Below are 19,588 nucleotides of genomic sequence, written 5' to 3' on the forward strand. Positions count from 1 at the left end.
TACAGTGCTGACAGCCTGTGGTTCTCGTTTTCCTGGCATGACTAATATGGAGCGAAATTCACCTGTTACGAGGTCACTACCCTTTTCTTTTACATATTGATGAGAAATGTCACGGCGTCCTGCAGGTCATGTAACATAGGTATGAAATAACCCGGTGTTGGTCCAATCTTATCGAGTAATCAATACATTTTGTGGAGAGGTTGCTCGTAAAATGAAGAGGTCAAAATAACACTAAACAGGGTATTTAATTTACGGTCAAGAGTCAACAAAATGAAACTTTGTTTTTTGTATCAGTTATGAATTAGAAAAAAACAAAACAAAAAAAACAAAAACCCAACAACAACAACAACAAAAAACAAACAAAAACAAAACCTTTCAGGCCATAGTATATATATCACAGAAAGTTTTTTTTATAATACATAAGTCACAAACCCCCAGTGATTAAAACAAAATAAGATAATATTATATGTCAATCAAACTTAATTGCTTTTGACATGTTGATATTTTTTCTTTTTATTTATAAAAGGTGTAACTTTTGTTTTCGGGATTATCAACAATAAACTATTGATTTATCTGCAAATTATAACCATTAAACATGGCCCTACTGCGACATTCCATTCAACAACTGAATGTGAACCGTCGACTCGGACAAAATTATTATAAATATACATGTATATTAACAACGACCTCAGTACTATCTGTAATCTACTGCGCTGTTCAACAAGGGAAAATTGACATCTTAAATGTTATATGGTAAGCTTTCATTCATAATGACCGTAGATTATTTAATACCTACAATAATAAATCGAGACTTCACAGAAAAAAATCTCAGGTTATCCCCCTTGTAAACTTTATAGATTTCTGTAAATCTTATACACCTGTTTTTTTTTTTTTTTGTGTGGCCATCGCTAACATTACAGTCCGACAGAGTCAGACATTCACATCAATTAGGAGTGAAATAAAAACAAAACTCACTTAATTTTATCACTACTAGGCACCATAGAACAAACACGTTTTATTTGCTGTGTCTTAATATACCTTTCTTAATAGTGTAACCCTCACCCAATTACCATGTAACAATAACCAGTAAATAGGAAAATACTCAAAATCATCTGTCACAAAGCTTAGTGGAGAACTGTCCCTGTATTAAACAACTTGTGGAAAATAGTCTGTCGTGTCCATGATATCTGATTGGGTGTGTACGATGGTCAATACAGTTGTTGTTGTTGTTGTTGTTGTTGTTGTTGTTGTTGTTGTTGTTGTTGTTGTTGTTGTTGTTGTTGTTGTTGTTTACAGACATCATCGATATAAAAGGTAAGACTGAAGACTTGGCAAGGTTAGTGCTTACTTCTGGTATCTTCTGCACAGAAGAAAACTTCCTGGAAATATCATTTTGATGTCAATGCACATACTATTGTGAGTTGTGTTTTCCTTTGTAGCGAAAAGCTGTTTTGAAGAGACACAGTCGATCTTTGAATTTTCAAGCGATCGTTTGTATACATATACCCTAATTGTTGACGTACTGGTGTAATTTTGTATAATGTTAATAGTGTAGTCAGAATATACTGGCGAGGGAATTCTAATTGATAAGTCTGTTACCTTTATTAACCTTAAAATTACACTTGAATTACACGTTTCGTCCGACAGTAAAGTTACCATATTCCATGAGTACACAATCTGGCGATTAGATTTAATGGACCTCCACACTGTAACATGGACCACCAAGGCAGTGATGTCATATCCACGTCCTCCCATCACCATATGTTATATATATCCCCGCCCCACGCACCGCCCTAACAACTTGCTATATACCCTGGTACCTGGTACCCCGGGAGAGTTTACAAATACGTGTTTGTGACATTGATTGAAACACACGCCATTCTATAAACCGTTTCTCCTAGTCTCGTGCCATATTGTATTTAATCTATGTATTATTTTATGCGTTGTCATGTGCTTCAGAAACCTTTAAACATTAAGGTATTTAATAACACACGCTTGACCTTAATTCTGAAAGGTTGACCTGTGTCAGAGGTAGCATCTGACCCAGATGGATGTACGCTATTTATTTGAGAACAGTTAACTGAAAACGATTCCTTTATATTTGTTCCTTAGCCCAATCATTAGACAAGTTGGTAATAAATAAGCTTGCTTCCAAATCACCAAATGGATTTTTGTAATATATTCAGACAGATTGTTTTGGCAAAATACTGAAATTCCTCTCCATGTTATATCTGCTGTAGCCCGGTATACCACGTATTAAATCACGTGGCAGTGGTACGGTTCACTAAAAATACCATACATTTGATGTTTAATCGAAAAATGTCCAATATTGAAAAAGAAGGAAATGATTAAAAGAGACACTACATCTACCTCTAAAATATTTTTGCGGCAAATTTTGATTTCCCTACTTCACGTTCCGGATTTACACGATTTTGGCATCTACCGATAGCAGTGTATCTTAAAAGGACGAAAAAAGCTGCATTTTTCAACTACATTCTATTTCTAGTGTATTGTATTGTATTGAAAGATGCTACTGTCACGCGTGTCTTTTGTCATTTGGATGATAAGATGGTTCTCATGTAATATTGTCGTTTTGGTGAAAACGCAGAGAGAACAGTCTGCAGCCTTTTGTCGTTGTCAGTTGCTTACAGAGTCACTGTCCTTCCTATGATATTTAGCATTCTTACTTACAGCCGCTCTATTTGTTTGTGCCAATGTTCATATCGTGTCTTCTGATATCATATGTAAAACTGTGACATTGAGAAACACCTGAAGGAGACAGTTCCCACACCATATTATTTAGAGTGCTTGGTGGCTATAAAACCAACCAGATGCCGAAATAGAGCACCACAACCCGCCATTCCAATAGAACGTACCTTATAGAAATGTCATGTTTGATGAACGGTTATGAATATAGTAAGGTTTAAATGCAGAAATTTATAGACAATATCCATGTTTTATTAGCATTATTTTAGCTGGTTTATTCGCTGGTGCTGACAGTTATCAAAATAGCTCTGGTGTCAAATTACGGCCGGCGAATTTAGGTGTCGCATGACAACGTATTACAAGACAAAAATGAAATTTGCAGAACAGTATAGGTCGCCTCGGGCCTGCTTTTAATTCAACAGCATCTTATGAAATATTGAAAGTAACATCCCGTTTCCTGAGACATTAATGAAAGCTTTTCAATTTGTGATAAAACATCTAGGAGGCAATATGAAAATACTGAAAGTGATAACAAAAATTGTAAAACCCAACAAAACAATATCAGTATTCTAGTAACATGAGAAAGTGGTTCCTTTCCAAACTTCAAAATGATTTAATAACTAAAGTTTCAACCAATGATTATGAAATGATATGCTGATGCCTTTCAACATTTGCACAAAAATTTTACATTTGAAAACGAACGTCGACGCTTGGATGACAATAATAATTCTGCTCTTTTTCGAAAAGACGAACTAAATAAGCAGCGTGGCTGTTCTCTGTATTTTTACGTCATATCTTGGGACAAAGGAGACACCTGGAACACAGAGCCATCGAAACAAAAAGAAAAACAACCACGGGAAGCCAGTGCTACAAAAACAAACAGGAAGACAACCAGGAAGTGTCAGAGTCACTAAAACAAACGGGAAGACAGCCACAGGAAGTCAGAGCCACTAAACACAAACGGGAAGACAACCACGGGAAGTTAGATTCAATAAAACAAACGTGAAGACAACCACAGGAAGTCAGATTCAATAAAACAAACGGGAACACAACCACAGGAAGTCAGATTCAATAAAACAAACGGGAACACAACCACAGGTAAGAAATATAGGCATTTGATTTATATCAGTTTGTTCTGATGACGAGTACTATGATATACACGGTTTTATTTATGTTCCATCAATATGTACAGTTATTAAATACATGTAGACATTTCAGTCATATCCATCTTCTATCTTGGTGTATTTTTTCAATATTAAAGTTTAAAGTGTTAAGCTTTCATTACAATCTCATTTAAGATTTGTAATGCATCGAATGGTTGATCATCTAAATTATTCGTGTTACCGAATAAAATTGGTTTTCGAAAAAAATGAAGAAAATAAAATGTATGCGATTATCGAGCTCCGGTTCCATGCTATGTTTCCCATGGTTATGGAACACGTTTTTATACCACCACAACGACGCATTCAGGTTAGGAACTATACAAACTGGCAACCGGAAATTATCAGCAATCTTCATGTATAATCAGACAAATTTCTCGTTATCAGTTGCAACATCCCCGGTTTATCTATCATCCAAGCTTTTATCAAATGAATAAACTGTTGCTTGATATTTCCCATGTAAAATGTAAAGCGAAAAGTGTCTCAGTCAAACCGCAGTTGTGTCGACACTTTTGATTTATGTTATAATTCAAAAAGATATATAAAAAAATACACCATTTAAAATATTATTCTGTGACTTAATGATGCAGTTTTAAATTGTTCGTTTTCCATTAGAAGCTCAATTATCTTTTGAAACATTTTTTTTTATTTGAAGCACCAAAAGCATTTTATTTTGACTGTTAGCAGTTACAAACTAACAGATAATATGACCATTTGGACGTGGTAATTTACCAGGATATAACAGTAAAAACGGGTAATTTTAACGCTAATTTGAAGGCGGTTCTACATGCCGATGTCATCAAAATGTCGTTATTAGACAAACATATGAATTATAAATCGTTTACTCATGTTTTTAGATAGAATTGGTTTAAATGGACTTACATAACATGGGACAAGTTGTCCCCGTCCTCGCCGCTTTCCCACGTTACAAGTGTGGTTATCTTATATAATACTACATTGCTACAGTCTGTTCCTGGAGACAAATTGACACAGAGAAATAAGTACAGTAGATGATGGATGACCCTTGCTCTAATCTAAGGACACATAAACAGATCTAAGTGCATCTCGTTTTCCGCTAGAACCACGTCTACATTTGATTTTGAAAATCCATACCCCTCCACAGCCTTTGCGAAAACGAATTAATTATCAACGTCTATGTCAATCCAGGCTATCCATATAAAAACCATCCGTCTCAAAGATTGCCTAGAGATGTGTGACCTTGACCTTTCGACCCAATAACGTCTCATAAATCTGAAAAATATCATTTACTGCCGAATAGAGAATTGTGACCTTGACCTCTTGATCCATTAACGTCTAATAAACCTGAAAAATATAATTTACTGCCTAATGGAGAATTGTGACCTTGACCTCTCGATCCATTAACGTCTAATGATATATGATTTAACTATATAATGTACTACGTAATGAGGATTTGTGACCTTGACCTCTCGATCCATTAACGTCTAATGATATATGATTAACTATATAATGTACTACGTAATGGAGAATTGTGACCTTGACATTTCGACCCATTAATGTATATTGACATATGATAGATTATTTAATTGCGTACAACGTAATTGGATTTTTTGTGACTTTGATATAAGATATGAAGATATATAACGTTCTAACTAAGGGTAACACTACAAACACATCTAGATGTTGACCTTGATAGTAAATAGTCATCAGAGAGCCACCTGCGTGTAGATTTTTATGAATACATAAAACGTTAGCACTTATAGTTAAGGACGTAAAAAGTAGTACCCAGCTCATAACTATAAAACCCCAAGTAACATTCATTCCAAAACTGAAACGAAGAAAACAAATCTTCCAATATTAGAAGATAACAAATTTGCCTTTTTCATTTCTTACAATATGGAGTCTAAAGGCAGTGTTAATCTGATTATATTTGATTTATTTCGAGAACTGTGTGACAATATTTGTCTTTTCAGTGTAAAGTTGACAAGTCTAAACTACCGGTCATAGAGCCTTGATCAATAATGTTCGTCGACTTCAATAGAACTTCACATACCGGTAGAAACTACATCGTGATGAGAAAGTAAGTATTTCAACACACAGTTATCGTCCTTTGATACCGGTAACATCAAATACCTTCTTTTACAGGCACCGTCAAGCATATCGCCTTAAGATGTTTTATCAGAACTTTAAAACGAGAAAATGTCGGAAATTGTATTGACAAGCGATACATCTTAATTACTTCAGGCTAGTGTGGTTGGTCCGTCAAGCTTACTATGTCCTGTCGTAAAAATCGAAAATCGAAAGTATATGTTTTTTATAAACTTACACATATAGGGATTAGACCAACTACCGCCTTAATGTGACAAGTGTAGTGTAATCAGCGTTGTCATGGCGATGTTTACAACAGGGCAGGGACTGTTGATTATTGAAAACCGGTGGCTAACTTATTAGTGGTTACAACAAAGGAGATCATTTTAACAGGACAGTTATTGTTGTGTTAATGTTTTGATGTACAATTTTGTATATACAATCATTCTGCTTCTAAATGAGAAGTAGATAACATGGAAATATATAGATAACCCAATGATAGATATAACACCTGCATAGGTAAGTAAAGATATATATAAAAATATATATCTATTTAATGACTAATGGTACATGACCTTCCAGGAAAAAACAAACTACCACTCATTGTTAATTGCAATGTAGACGATACACGACCCTCGTGTACTGAAAAAGTAACATACTACAAGAGGGAACACTCATTAATTTAGAATAAATATCAAAATATCTCATTAAAGGAAAGCATCTTTTAGGCTTCCTCTGATAAGTTTAGTATATTTTCCATTACTTTTTCTGTCTTCCACGCTGTACCTATCTAACCTGTTGTACTTGATCAATATTTTCACCACTAACCGGTTGCCGAAGCGACATAAACCTGACACGACGATGCCCTAATCGGTCACATTTTATGTAATTATGGTTAATCCAAAGATCCATCTTTGTTTTGTATTGTGTGAAATAATTCCTTTCGATTGCAATATATATATTTAAACTCAACAGTTTCTTTAGTGGAACCTAGGGTTAATCAAGTAACATGGCCAGATAAAAATTAAACAAAGAACTAAGACATTGTTTTTTTCATTAATTTTCTATTTTTGCATTAGCACGTACATACACTTATAAATATATACTACACAGAAATATCTAAACACGTTGTAAGATTTGGGTGTGAACAAATTTCTCGAGACACGGAAATCTTGTCTGGACATCTGATACATGTGCACATGCCTGAATATCAGGTGTAATTAGTTTGGTGAGAACGATTTTATCGCGATGTTAACTTTTCCGTTATGGCATAAAATCTTCGGCACCGGATGCGAGCCAACACCCAGATAAACCGGAAGTTGTTGATGGGATTCGGACCAATTGGTTGTCAATTGAGCCCGGTATCGTTACCGATGTTATCATCTGTTGTTTGTGTTCCTCTGTTGAACCTACGTAATCGACATCTATATGGTAAATATAAATTTGAAACAAACTTGAAATGACAAGCTGATACACTCATGCATGCTTATTTCATAAATACACACGGTCTGGGACAGTTCATACATCACGATAGTAGCAACAAGATAGACAAACTGTTTACATTTCTCGTCCATTTGTAAGACAAGAGATTATGCATATATAAACGAGGCTAATCTCGTGTAATAGGATAAAAAGGTGTCTGGCATTGTTAATCCAACTTCAGATATATATTACTAAGAGTTATACGTACAAATGTATACGTTTATAGCATAGAACGCATGTATTAACTCCTCTTGTCCATGTCGTGTATTAAAATGGATGGGTTCTGTTTTAAATAACATTGTCGTTTATTTTTCATATTCTTTGTTTGTATTACAGTTCAAAGATATCACATCATGAAGTTTATAGTGTTATAAATTGGCCAGTAATCTTATATAATATTATACATGGTAATATAACGACGTTGAGATATTTTGAATTATCATAAATGAGTGTTACATTTTGTATATTTGATCAAAATACAGAGGGAGATATTGTAAGGAAACTACGTTAAAAAGGCACAGTGTTTGAATGCAATATTAACAGGCTACACCACCACCGAGTACACAGAGAGCTTTCACATCGCCAATACCTAGATGATTAATTTTGTCACAAAATGAAACTGAGATAAATAAAAAAAAATAGAAGTCTTAAGATGGTTTGCACCTGATCCGTATACTACAGGACAATGCGTTCATGGTAATAAAAAGCGACTTTGTATCGCGAGGATTCTGACAAAGATATATGGAGAAATTGTGATGGGATAATAGTAGATATCACGTTTACAACGATATATGGTACACATAACCTTATCGACCCTTACTTAAAGCGATACATATCCCAACTTAATTGAGGTCCATCGAAACCTCGTCTCTTCAAATCAGTCCGACCCCTTTTGTGAAGGGGATATATAGGAGCCCTTTAGGGAGTAATTCAATATTTAGGTCAAGCCCTTAGCTCGTAAAGAATGGCAGTTGTGGTGTTAAGATTGAGTATTATCATATATTATATGCTGACGACCAACTTAAGGGGCTTTATGTACAATTGCTAGAAGGGTAAGTGGTATGAAGTGACAGAGGGCAGAGGTGAAAGCGATCCAAGTTTTTAAGATTGAAACTTAAATCCTGTGTCCCGTCACCTCAAATAGGAATTTTAAGACAGGAGTCGATATTTCTGTGATAAAATGATAAACATAGGATTAAAGTTGTAGGCGATCTAACAGGATCCATGACAGGTGTCATTCGGAACGCCTCAGATTATTCAATCATGTCATAGGAAATTTGCAGAGGTGATCTAGAAATCGACAGGTGCGTCCAGTGACCTACAGAATGATAACCCCTTGTACGACAACGATACACACTTAATTCGAGGAGCGAGGACACCCTAAACACCTGCGGACAAGGGCTTCGTGTGAAGTTTCCCACAGAATTTATAAACTATTTTGTTTCGTTCACCTCATCAGAACTTTTTAATGATGAAAAGTCAGACAGTAACAGGTTCCCATAGATTGGGTAGTTAATTTAAGCTTTTCGCCTGGAACTTCATCAATTCCGACAGAAATAAAAACAAACTCTTAAAAAGTATTGATAGTTATGTCATACATGTACTTTTAACCATCCAGATGCGGAAAAAAAATCCGTATATAGCCAGTATTTCATTGCGATACGGGTAAAAGGCCAAGGACGTCCTTTCTTTGGTGTGTAAATGTTGCTAAAAGTCTGCCTGTAACAACTCATCAAATTACAGTACTCGTCTAATTCTGGATAGTTATCAAACAATAGCTTTACTTATGTTACTAAAAAAAGAGAGACCTTTGTTCTTACATGGAATATAGCTAAAGTTTAAACGAGAGAAATCCACCATAGGCTGAGAGAACACGTTTGTTCGGAAAACGCTGAATGTGTTGAAAATTTATCCGGAGCAAATATTGGACGGACGTGTAGTAATGTCACGATATACATGTATATGTGGTTTTCCAGCTACCACCCAAGTAGACATTGGTACTGTGTGCCGAGCTAATAGGACATTTCTTTCTCATCTCAGCCCGGGCCTTGATTAAAGGGACTGGTATTTTGATAACAGCCATCAATAGTCACGTATCACACGTGAAGTGTGAATGTTCATACAACTACCGTCTTCTTCACTGGAGGAAAGTCGGGAAGATGAAAAACAAAATATCGGGCATTCCTGTCACTAGGAAATGCAAATATTAATTGGAATCTTTACCGTCAAGAATTTTATCAACTTTTTATAAGAGCAGCAAATGCAAATATCTTTATATTTATCAAAGTTAGATGACTAGCACATTTTTACTGATTAAATCCGTAGTGAATTATGATCCAGGATACCGTTCTGTTTGATGTTCCCTCCCTGTCGTTGTGGGCGTGTTATACGAATATGAATGGGAATCACAACTTTGGTGTCGGAGGGATTTTTACTAGCCTCACGAAGATACAAAAATATTGATGCGTCGATGATATCGGCTAATAACTAAGAAATATTTGAAGATAGGAAAGTGTGAGATATAGCAAATACTAATCACTAGAGCTAATGTAATTGAGTCAACTAAACCATTCAGATAGGGCACGTGAGTTTACAATCTTACAGGGATGGGATGTGAACGAGTCCAAACAGGGGAACGTCTGATGGTGTTAGAAAGGACGGACTATTAAGACAACTCGACACTGGGAACGTCTGATGGTGATAAAAAGGACGGGCTATTAAGACAAATCGACACTTGTAACGTCTGTTATGGTATAAAAAAGGACGGACTATTAAGACAAATTGACGCAGGAAACGTTTGATGGTGATAGAAAGGGCGGATTATAAGCCAATTCGACACAGGTAATGACTGTGATAGGGTTAAAGAGGAGGTAATGTAAGACAACTCGGCACGGAAACGTCTGTGATAGGGTTAAAGAGGATGTAATGTAAGACAACTCGACACGGAAACGTCTGTGATAGGGTTAAAGAGGATGTAATGTAAGACAACTCGGCACGGAAACGTCTGTGATAGGGTTAAAGAGGATGTAATGTAAGACAACTCGACACGGAAACGTCTGTGATAGGGTTAAAGAGGAGGTAATGTAAGACAATTCGGCACGGGTAATGACTGTGATAGGGTTAAAGAGGATGTAATGTAAGACAACTCGACACGGAAACGTCTGTGATAGGGTTAAAGAGGATGTAATGTAAGACAACTCGGCACGGAAACGTCTGTGATAGGGTTAAAGAGGATGTAATGTAAGACAACTCGACACGGAAACGTCTGTGATAGGGTTAAAGAGGATGTAATGTAAGACAATTCGGCACGGGTAATGACTGTGATAGGGTTAAAGAGGAGGTAATGTAAGACAAATCGGCACGGAAACGTCTGTGATAGGGTTAAAGAGGATGTAATGTAAGACAACTCGGCACGGGTAATGACTGTGATAGGGTTAAAGAGGAGGTAATGTAAGACAACTCGACACGGAAACGTCTGTGATAGGGTTAAAGAGGATGTAATGTAAGACAATTCGGCACGGAAACGTCTGTGATAGGGTTAAAGAGGAGGTAATGTAAGACAAATCGGCACGGAAACGTCTGTGATAGGGTTAAAGAGGATGTTATGTAGGACAACTCGGCACGGGAAACACTCCTTTATATGAGAAATAATTTCAGGTCAGCAACACTACATTGTACATAGAGTAGAAATAGTCCACACAGAGTAACAACCGACTCAGGAAATCATTAATTAATGATAACAAAGTGGGTTTTCCCACCTTACTGTTCAGAAGTTTTTTTTTCTTCTCCCTGGCAGTATAAACGTGGCCGTGATCAACAGTTCGTTTTTGCCATTAAAATGTTTTAGATGATTTTCGTTCCGACAATTAAACAAAAGAAATCCATTTAGACACGTACAACATAATCAGAAGCTGTTCTAATGGTGAGGTATTTTACTTCTAGTGTCTCTGTAATCTCGCGAGATAATCGTAGGGGGTGGATCACAGCAAAGGGACATGTACTTTATAGAACTCGGAGACTCGATCGGATGTCAAACTCCTGGGGCTGTGCTGACCTTATTCTGCACGTGGGCGGGTCTGGATTTCTTTCAAGAACAATCCCTGTTTATGCTATGGCTAAATGAAATCTTTAAACCTAATATGAATAAAGGAATTCAATAGCTACTTGTCTGTTTTACTAACGTCTGGTATAACTGCCTACCTGGCTGGACAAAAGGGATTTATCAGTAGGGTGTCTGAAGGGGAAGATACGTGTCGAATGGTTACATAACTCCCCAGCCAAGGGCCACGTTAACGAAGGTCGTTTATTTCATGTCAAACTGTCAACAGCTACTTGTACATCGAACTTTGTGGATCGGAAATTCTCTAGAATATCACTCCAGTTTCTGTTATTCAGGATATTTCTATATAAATGATCATTTCGAGCTTCATTATAATTATAAGTTGCATTTTATTCTTAAATGAAGTTCATTATGGTGTTGGAAATACCCGATCTAATGTAGTTTATAAGGAACACAATCAGCTGTCAATATACAGCTAAAGTCAGTCATTGGATTTGTCAACAACTTCAATCATTAAGACAGTCGATACGCATGTTCAGTGGATTTCAATAAAATATATTTGTTGTGTTATATTAAGCAAGGAGAAAGTCTTCTTTTGTGAAAATACATTATCAAATATCGTGCCTCTCTTCTTAATAAACTTTAGCACACATTAACTTAGATTATTAGTCAGCACCTATCTCTTTTCTAACGTTGTGTATAAGTTACAACGCCGTGCCACCTGTTCCAACACCTTAATCAGCACCTTATAAATCATTCCGATTGTAACAGAGTAACTCTCCCGTCGATGTAATAAATACTAGAAAGTGTAATTCATCCGAAAAAACGACTTATCATTCTCGTAACGATGAAAAATAAAGCTTTTGTTATTCAGAATTATGAGTTTACGGTCAGTTACCATCATTATTTTGCTCAAACAGTTTTTGTAACACTAAAGAAGTTGGGTATCGTGCAAGCGTTTAATTAAATTATTGTCACCTGTGTTAAACAGTAAACAAAAACTGAATTGGATTTGTTAGAGATCATTATTTGAAGAAAGATTATACAGGTACTTTCTAAAGAATTTTTTTCTATTTTTGTCTATTAATGTTGAAATGACTTTACTAAACATATATCACACATACCTTGTAATGAAGAGCTGGGGTCTACCTTAGTGGTAAGTGTCTACTTAGCTCCTACTATTCAAACTGACTTACGGTCATTGAATAAACATTACAAACATATCGTATCAAGTGAAATGGAACTATAGTTATGAGCATGCCTCTGAAATAAGGCCCGCTTTATGTGTTAAAATATATATATATATATTTTTTATTTGTGATTTCAAGTGAAGCCTGCTTGCCGTATGAACATTTTCATTTATATTAAGGAAACATGTATAACTTATAATTTGCGTGGTTTGTATAAAAGTGAAGCCTGCTTGATGTACAAGTTTTGTGACTTGTATCAAAGCGAAGCCTGCTTGATGTACAAGTTTTGTGGTTTGTATCAAAGTGAAGCCTGCTTGATGTACAAGTTTTGTGGTTTGTATAAAAGTGAAGCCTGCTTGATGTACAAGTTTTGTGGTTTGTATCAAAGTGAAGCCTGCTTGATGTACAAGTTTTGTGGTTTGTATCAAAGTGAAGCCTGCTTGATGTACAAGTTTTGTGACTTGTATCAAAGTGAAGCCTGCTTGATGCGAAGCCTGCTTGATGTACAAGTTTTGTGACTTGTATCAAAGCGAAGCCTGCTTGATGTACAAGTTTTGTGACTTGTATCAAAGTGAAGCCTGCTTGATGTACATGTTAATTAATGTTAAAATTGAATGAAAATAAAAGAACTTTTTAAGCAACATTTTCAATACTTTTTGTTATATATTCGGATGTACAAATTTACGCCATGCTGTTAATCTTTAGCGAAAGTGAGTACATAACTCGTGCAGTTTCGACGCCATTAAACGTCTCCCTTAAAACTAAACCATGAGTTGAAGTAGAATGTGAGATGATTGTCACTGTGAAAAGAACTTTATACCTACTTGCACTAAGACAAGAATCAGGGCCACAGGATCCATTATAGTAGATGTGTTCAGCTGGTGACAAGAACGATGAAAAGATCGACGATAATGGCTTCAGCTTGAGGTGAATATCCCTTTATGGTACAGCCATTTCCCGTTGAAGTGTCACTTCAGCGTTTTGTCAATTTCACAAATTTCACAAAGGCGTTCTAAATGAAAATCCTCCAATGGTGCTCAATGTTAAGTCTAGATTAATATTTGTTGATTTCTTGGCGTCCTTTTTCACGCGAACTAATAACTAAACGACTTTCTCCGAATGTTCGAACCGCCCATTGCCGTACGATAAAATAAAAGTTACAATAATTCTAATGCGCTACAAAGATCAGCGTCCCTTTTTGCTTCATTTCACCTTCTGTGACTCTAGTCTCAGGTAAAACCAGGTAAATAAACACCTGGCCAGTATACACCTTTGTTCATTGATAAAATCCCGGGCAGGTATACGACACAGAGATACCTGTGTACATTTTGTACGGTACACACAATGACGGTAGGGGGAGTTTGACATCTACATACCAACGCCAATTTCCCGATCGTGGCAAACACCCAGAAATGAACCTTAGCCTTTTATTATCTACGGTAAATGGAATGTCCAGCAAATTTGACCGGATAATGAGACAGTTTGTCTTCTACACTGCTCACAATAGTGATCCGTTAATTCAGAATCATAACTCAAACAAAAATACACTCGGGCAACGATTTACAAAAGAGAACAGGAGTAAAATGAATTATCTCCCTTGTCATTACATGTAATTGGAGCTTGAGATGACCTGACACTTATTACCTTAATTACTGTGAGTGACGATTGTGAGGGAGGAAAAAGAACGGAGTGTTGTCCGAGATAGCCACCTGTACCGTGAATGAGGCTAACTGTCCCATAGCCGTGGCTATAGCAGTCACAATAGCTAATAATTACAACAAAACACAGTCCTATATACACAGTGACAGAAAACATTGAGATAATGGGCAGATGAGCAGTAATTACGAGGTCACTCGTCCTGTACAGAAGATGTCGTATGCCTTTGTCGCTATCATATAAGTGGTTGGATGGCGAGATAGTAACGCATTAGTCTTTCACCTGAGTGACCTGGGTTCGATTCCCGGATCGGACGTGAACAGGTGTAGTGTCAGCTACCAACCACGTGGTTTTTCTACGGATGTTCCATTTCCTTTCCACAGCAAGACCTCGCCCGCTTCTACCTCGGCCAATAAAAGTGAGTTATAAACACCAGTGCATAATTGTTGTGAAATAAAGTTTTTATGCCTTTGTCGCTGATCGAGGGAGTTTAGATCGAAGACGTACATGGAAAGGAAACCTTTTTGTCTTACTAATCTACACATATACATGTATCTGGACGAAAGAACACAACGGTTTAGACCCACCTTGCTAAAGTTTGTGATCTATGTGTTTGCATGAAATGCATTTGCGGATGAAGCGAAAAAAAAATCAAAGATCACAATGAAATGAGTGGCCCTTCTTATTGTACTTTTTATTTCTTTACAACAGCGACAATCAGCATTTTGTGATCAACTGAATAACAGCGCATTTACAAAAGGGAATACAATAAATACTGAAGAGTATTGATAAAAAATACCTTTAAAAATCTACAGCAAGACAATATTAACATAACAATGATAAAAATCTGTGAACATGAAATAGTCACAAAAAGATCTCAAAAAAATGAGAGGAAATAATCCAGGAGTTTTCAAGAAAATCGCCAACATAAGTCTTAGTCAAGTCCAAGTACCATCACGTTCACAGGAAGCAGGATACTGACATACATTTAAACCAAGAGACAGGTGGACAAGTATTAACCAGGAGAGTGACAACTAAATTACTAGACAAACGGACGGGTGTTAACCAGGAGAATGACAACTGAACCACTAGACAAATACACGAGTATTAACCAGGAGAGTGACAACTAAACTACTAGACAAACACACGAGTATTAACCAGGAGAGTGACAACTAAACTACTAGACAAACGGACGAGTATTAACCAGGAGAGTGACAACTAAACTACTAGACAAACACACGAGTATTAACCAGGAGAGTGACAACTAAATTACTAGACAAACGGACGGGTGTTAACCAGGAGAATGACAACTGAACCACTAGACAAATACACGAGTATTAACCAGGAGAGTGACAACTAAACTACTAGACAAACACACGAGTATTAACCAGGAGAGTGACAACTAAATTACTAGACAAACGGACGGGTGTTAACCAGGAGAATGACAACTGAACCACTAGACAAATACACGAGTATTAACCAGGAGAGTGACAACTAAACTACTAGACAAACACACGAGTATTAACCAGGAGAGTGACAACTAAACTACTAGACAAACGGACGAGTATTAACCAGGAGAGTGACAACTAAACTACTAGACAAACACACGAGTATTAACCAGGAGAGTGACAACTAAACTACTAGACAAACACACGAGTATTAACCAGGAGAATGACAACTGAACTACTAGACAAACGAACGAGCTAAGATCCTGTAACATCCTAACTTCGCCTAACGCCTCGATTCTGATATGTTACAGGATCTAAGCCCTCGACTGAGATACCCCTATCTCGCTCAGTTACAGGTAATAAATTTTATCAAATATACCTTCTTAAATTCCTTAAAGAGAAATTGTCTACCAAGGACAAAACCTGAATGCGTATTAACAAATTTGAGAAAAGTTAGTGAAGGCCGTTGTAAGACTTGCATCTTCATCATCTGTTCAGAAAAGTACTCCAAGGCCATAAACACACCTACACGTCTATATATATTACAGGATTCCTTTCTCTAATGACTGGTATACCAAGTAATTGAATATAAGTATAAATGTATCGGATCTCCGTCGCCCAAATTAAGATTATTGTATCAAGTTTCATTGAAAACACTCCATTCCCTTCCATACAAACTACTTTATTTCTGTAGGTGAAGTATTGTAATGACCCCGCTCCTTATAAGCTATTAATCCAGACCCTCCGACAAAACACTCTTAGCGACAAGCAAACAATCTCTACTCTAATACAAATAGCCTCTGTGCGCAGCTATTAATATACCAATATTTACCAAAGAGTCTCCGAAACATTCCAATATTAATCAAGGTTGTCAGATTCATTAATGTGACACATGCCATACGTAGGAAAGGTCAATTTCAATCTTATAAAAGTACATTAGCATTGAGTTACGATAAAGCGAAATAGAAGTGGCATTCCGGATAAAACTCATTCACGGTTTTATACCATTCATAATAGAATATAGTTATACTGAAATATAAAGCATACGAGAATTCAAAGTAAAACATACGGGTATATGGTATACTATTAAGTTCAGTACACCGAGTGCAAAATATAGTATATGTTCTTATTTTGGAGGTTGTCCTAAGGTCATAGGCTTTAACTAGAAGATGGCAGTACAAAAGACTCGGGTCAATACATCTGCAGCAACTTTCAGTACAAATTTAGAATATGTTAATGTAGAGCCAAAAATGGTCGTACAGCTGTTTTTAAAAGTTTATCGAAAGAAATGTCAAAATCTGAATGGGATGTTGAACAAGCCCTATGATTCATTGAATTCCGTATTCTGCATATTTACAAGAATAAATATTTTCTGAGCCGTGAACTATTCAAACGAATTAAAACTTGACATGCATGACGGTAAACCTTGGGAACTGAAATCACTGGCAGTGTCTACAACATACGATATCAAAAGTTGTAGAAAATACACACAGAAGAGTCGCACCTTCAGAATTAAGTACTGAGCCACATAATGTAGTTCAGGGAAACTCTTGGAAGTTCAGGGAGACTCTTGGAAATTCAGGGAGACTCTTGGAAATTCAGGGAGACTCTTAGAAGTTCAAGGAAACTCTTGGAAGTTCAGAGAGACTCTTGGAAGTTCTGGGAGACTCTTGGAAATTCAGGGAGACTCTAGGAAGTTCGGGGACACTCTTGGAAGTTCGGGGAGACTCTTGGAAGTTCAGGGAGACTCTTAGAAGTTCAAGGAAACTCTTGGAAGTTCAGAGAGACTCTTGGAAGTTCAGGGAGACTCTTGGAAATTCAAGGAGACTCTAGGAAGTTCGGGGAGACTCTTGGAAGTTCAGGGAGACTCTTGGGAGTTCAGGGAGACTCTTCGAAGTTCGGGGGGACTCTTGGAAGTTTTAAATATACACACACATATTAGGTATAGTTATAATAACCCGAGAGTACAACGAAACAATAACACATTCACTTTAACTGTACTTCAAGCCTGGACAGAGCTTTTATTTGATCTAAAACACCAGCATTTAAATTACTTCATATTTTTTGATAACAAATATTGTACGATGACGTTTTTACAAGGAACAGATTATGCCTTTGTATGACAATTGATGTATTGGTACAAAATATGCGTAATATTTCCTTGCGTTCTACAAGAATGAAACCTCCCCCCGTAGATTTTGACGTCGATTAAGACTATTTTTTTATCTTCCTCAGTCACTGTAACATGAGGAGTTAATCTTTATATGGCTTTACTCTATTATTTCTGTTGAAAGGTGGTCATCTAAGTATTGACATCAACACCTTGACCAAGGTGTATACCGGGTCAGGGCATGATACGGATCATAATTCAGCAATGGTATTTCATTATAATAGGTTTAAATTAAATAAATTAAAGAAGTACTTCCAGCTAAGGTATACAATATTCGTGTGGATTTTTTGCTTGTTTGTAAAAATCAATCACCTGTAAACATTTTATGATGCTATGTTTAACTCCACGCTGGATGCACGAAAGATAACGTAGGTATTATAAAGGCAACATTACAAACCCCCAACCCCCTCCCACACCCATACACACACACACACCATTTAATCAATTATTAACGTGTCGGCGGCGACGACCCATGAAAAAAAATTCAACGGAATTGAAAAAAAAATAACAATTTTACCTTAGCAGTTACAGATATTGACCTAAATACACCGTGATATAAGTGGTTAAAGAGATTGACCTATATACACTGTGATACAAGTGGTTAAAGAGATTGACCTACATACACTGTGATACAAGTGGTTAAAGAGATTGACCTACATACACTGTGATACAAGTGCTTAGAGATTGACCTACATACACTGTGATACAAGTGGTTAAAGAGATTGACCTACATACACTGTGATACAAGTGGTTACAGAGATTGACCTACATACACTGTGATACAAGTGGTTAAAGAGATTGACCTACATACACTGTGATACAAGTGCTTAGAGATTGACCTACATACACTGTGATACAAGTGGTTACAGAGATTGACCTACATACACTGTGATACAAGTGCTTAGAGATTGACCTACATACACTGTGATACAAGTGGTTAAAGAGATTGACCTACATACACTGTGATACAAGTGCTTAGAGATTGACCTACATACACTGTGATACAAGATGTCTATATCTAAGCAACATTTGTATTAAGGATCTAAAATTACGATTCCCGTGAATTTGATTTGATTTTTAATACGATTTATAAATTCTCTCTTTATATTATTCATCAGATACACAATAAGATAGCGGTTTGTTTACTTTCTGTTTCCGTTTGATCGCACTAACCCATGGCTTAATATTGGACGCATTTCATTTACACTTCCGTTTACATACCAGACCATTAATGAATGTGTGGAGTACAGCATTAACGGAGAAAGTAATGTGATACGGTTACGACACGTATTTAAATAAACCAAGCACACATATAATAACCTATAATAAAACATCAGGTTAAATACGGACATAATTGAAATAAAAAAATGTTGGAAAAAATCTAGCTGTCAGAAGTGGGATTCGAACCCACGCCTGGAGAACCAGACTGCGACCTGAACGCAGCGCCTTAGACCGCTCGGCCATCCTGACTATTTACTTACTTCACCCGTTTAATGCCAGAACAAACCAATAAATATTTTCTGAACGTTGATGTACTTACTTTCTTAAAAATGGTGACGCTTTTAGTGCAGAAGAAGCTTATCAATTTTTAAAATTAATTAATAGTGTATTGTAACTTGTATAGTAAGTTTGTTTCATGTACATATGAG

General features: G+C 36.4%; 1 protein-coding gene and 1 non-coding gene across 3 annotated transcripts in view; both read right to left on the reverse strand.

Annotated features, from left to right (window-relative positions):
• Positions 1-19,588, reverse strand: part of LOC132549003 (protein madd-4-like) — an 82,535-nt gene that overhangs the window by 29,920 nt on the left and 33,027 nt on the right. The gene's annotated exons all lie outside the window — the stretch shown is intronic.
• On the reverse strand, positions 19,326-19,409 carry Trnal-cag (transfer RNA leucine (anticodon CAG)). The gene has a single exon. It is a non-coding gene; the product is annotated as a tRNA-Leu (tRNA).

This window comes from Ylistrum balloti, unplaced genomic scaffold (genome assembly GCF_031769215.1).
Source record: "Ylistrum balloti isolate Yb309-2 unplaced genomic scaffold, AGI_CSIRO_Ybal_v1 Utg370038, whole genome shotgun sequence".
Lineage (NCBI taxonomy): Eukaryota > Metazoa > Mollusca > Bivalvia > Pectinida > Pectinidae > Ylistrum > Ylistrum balloti.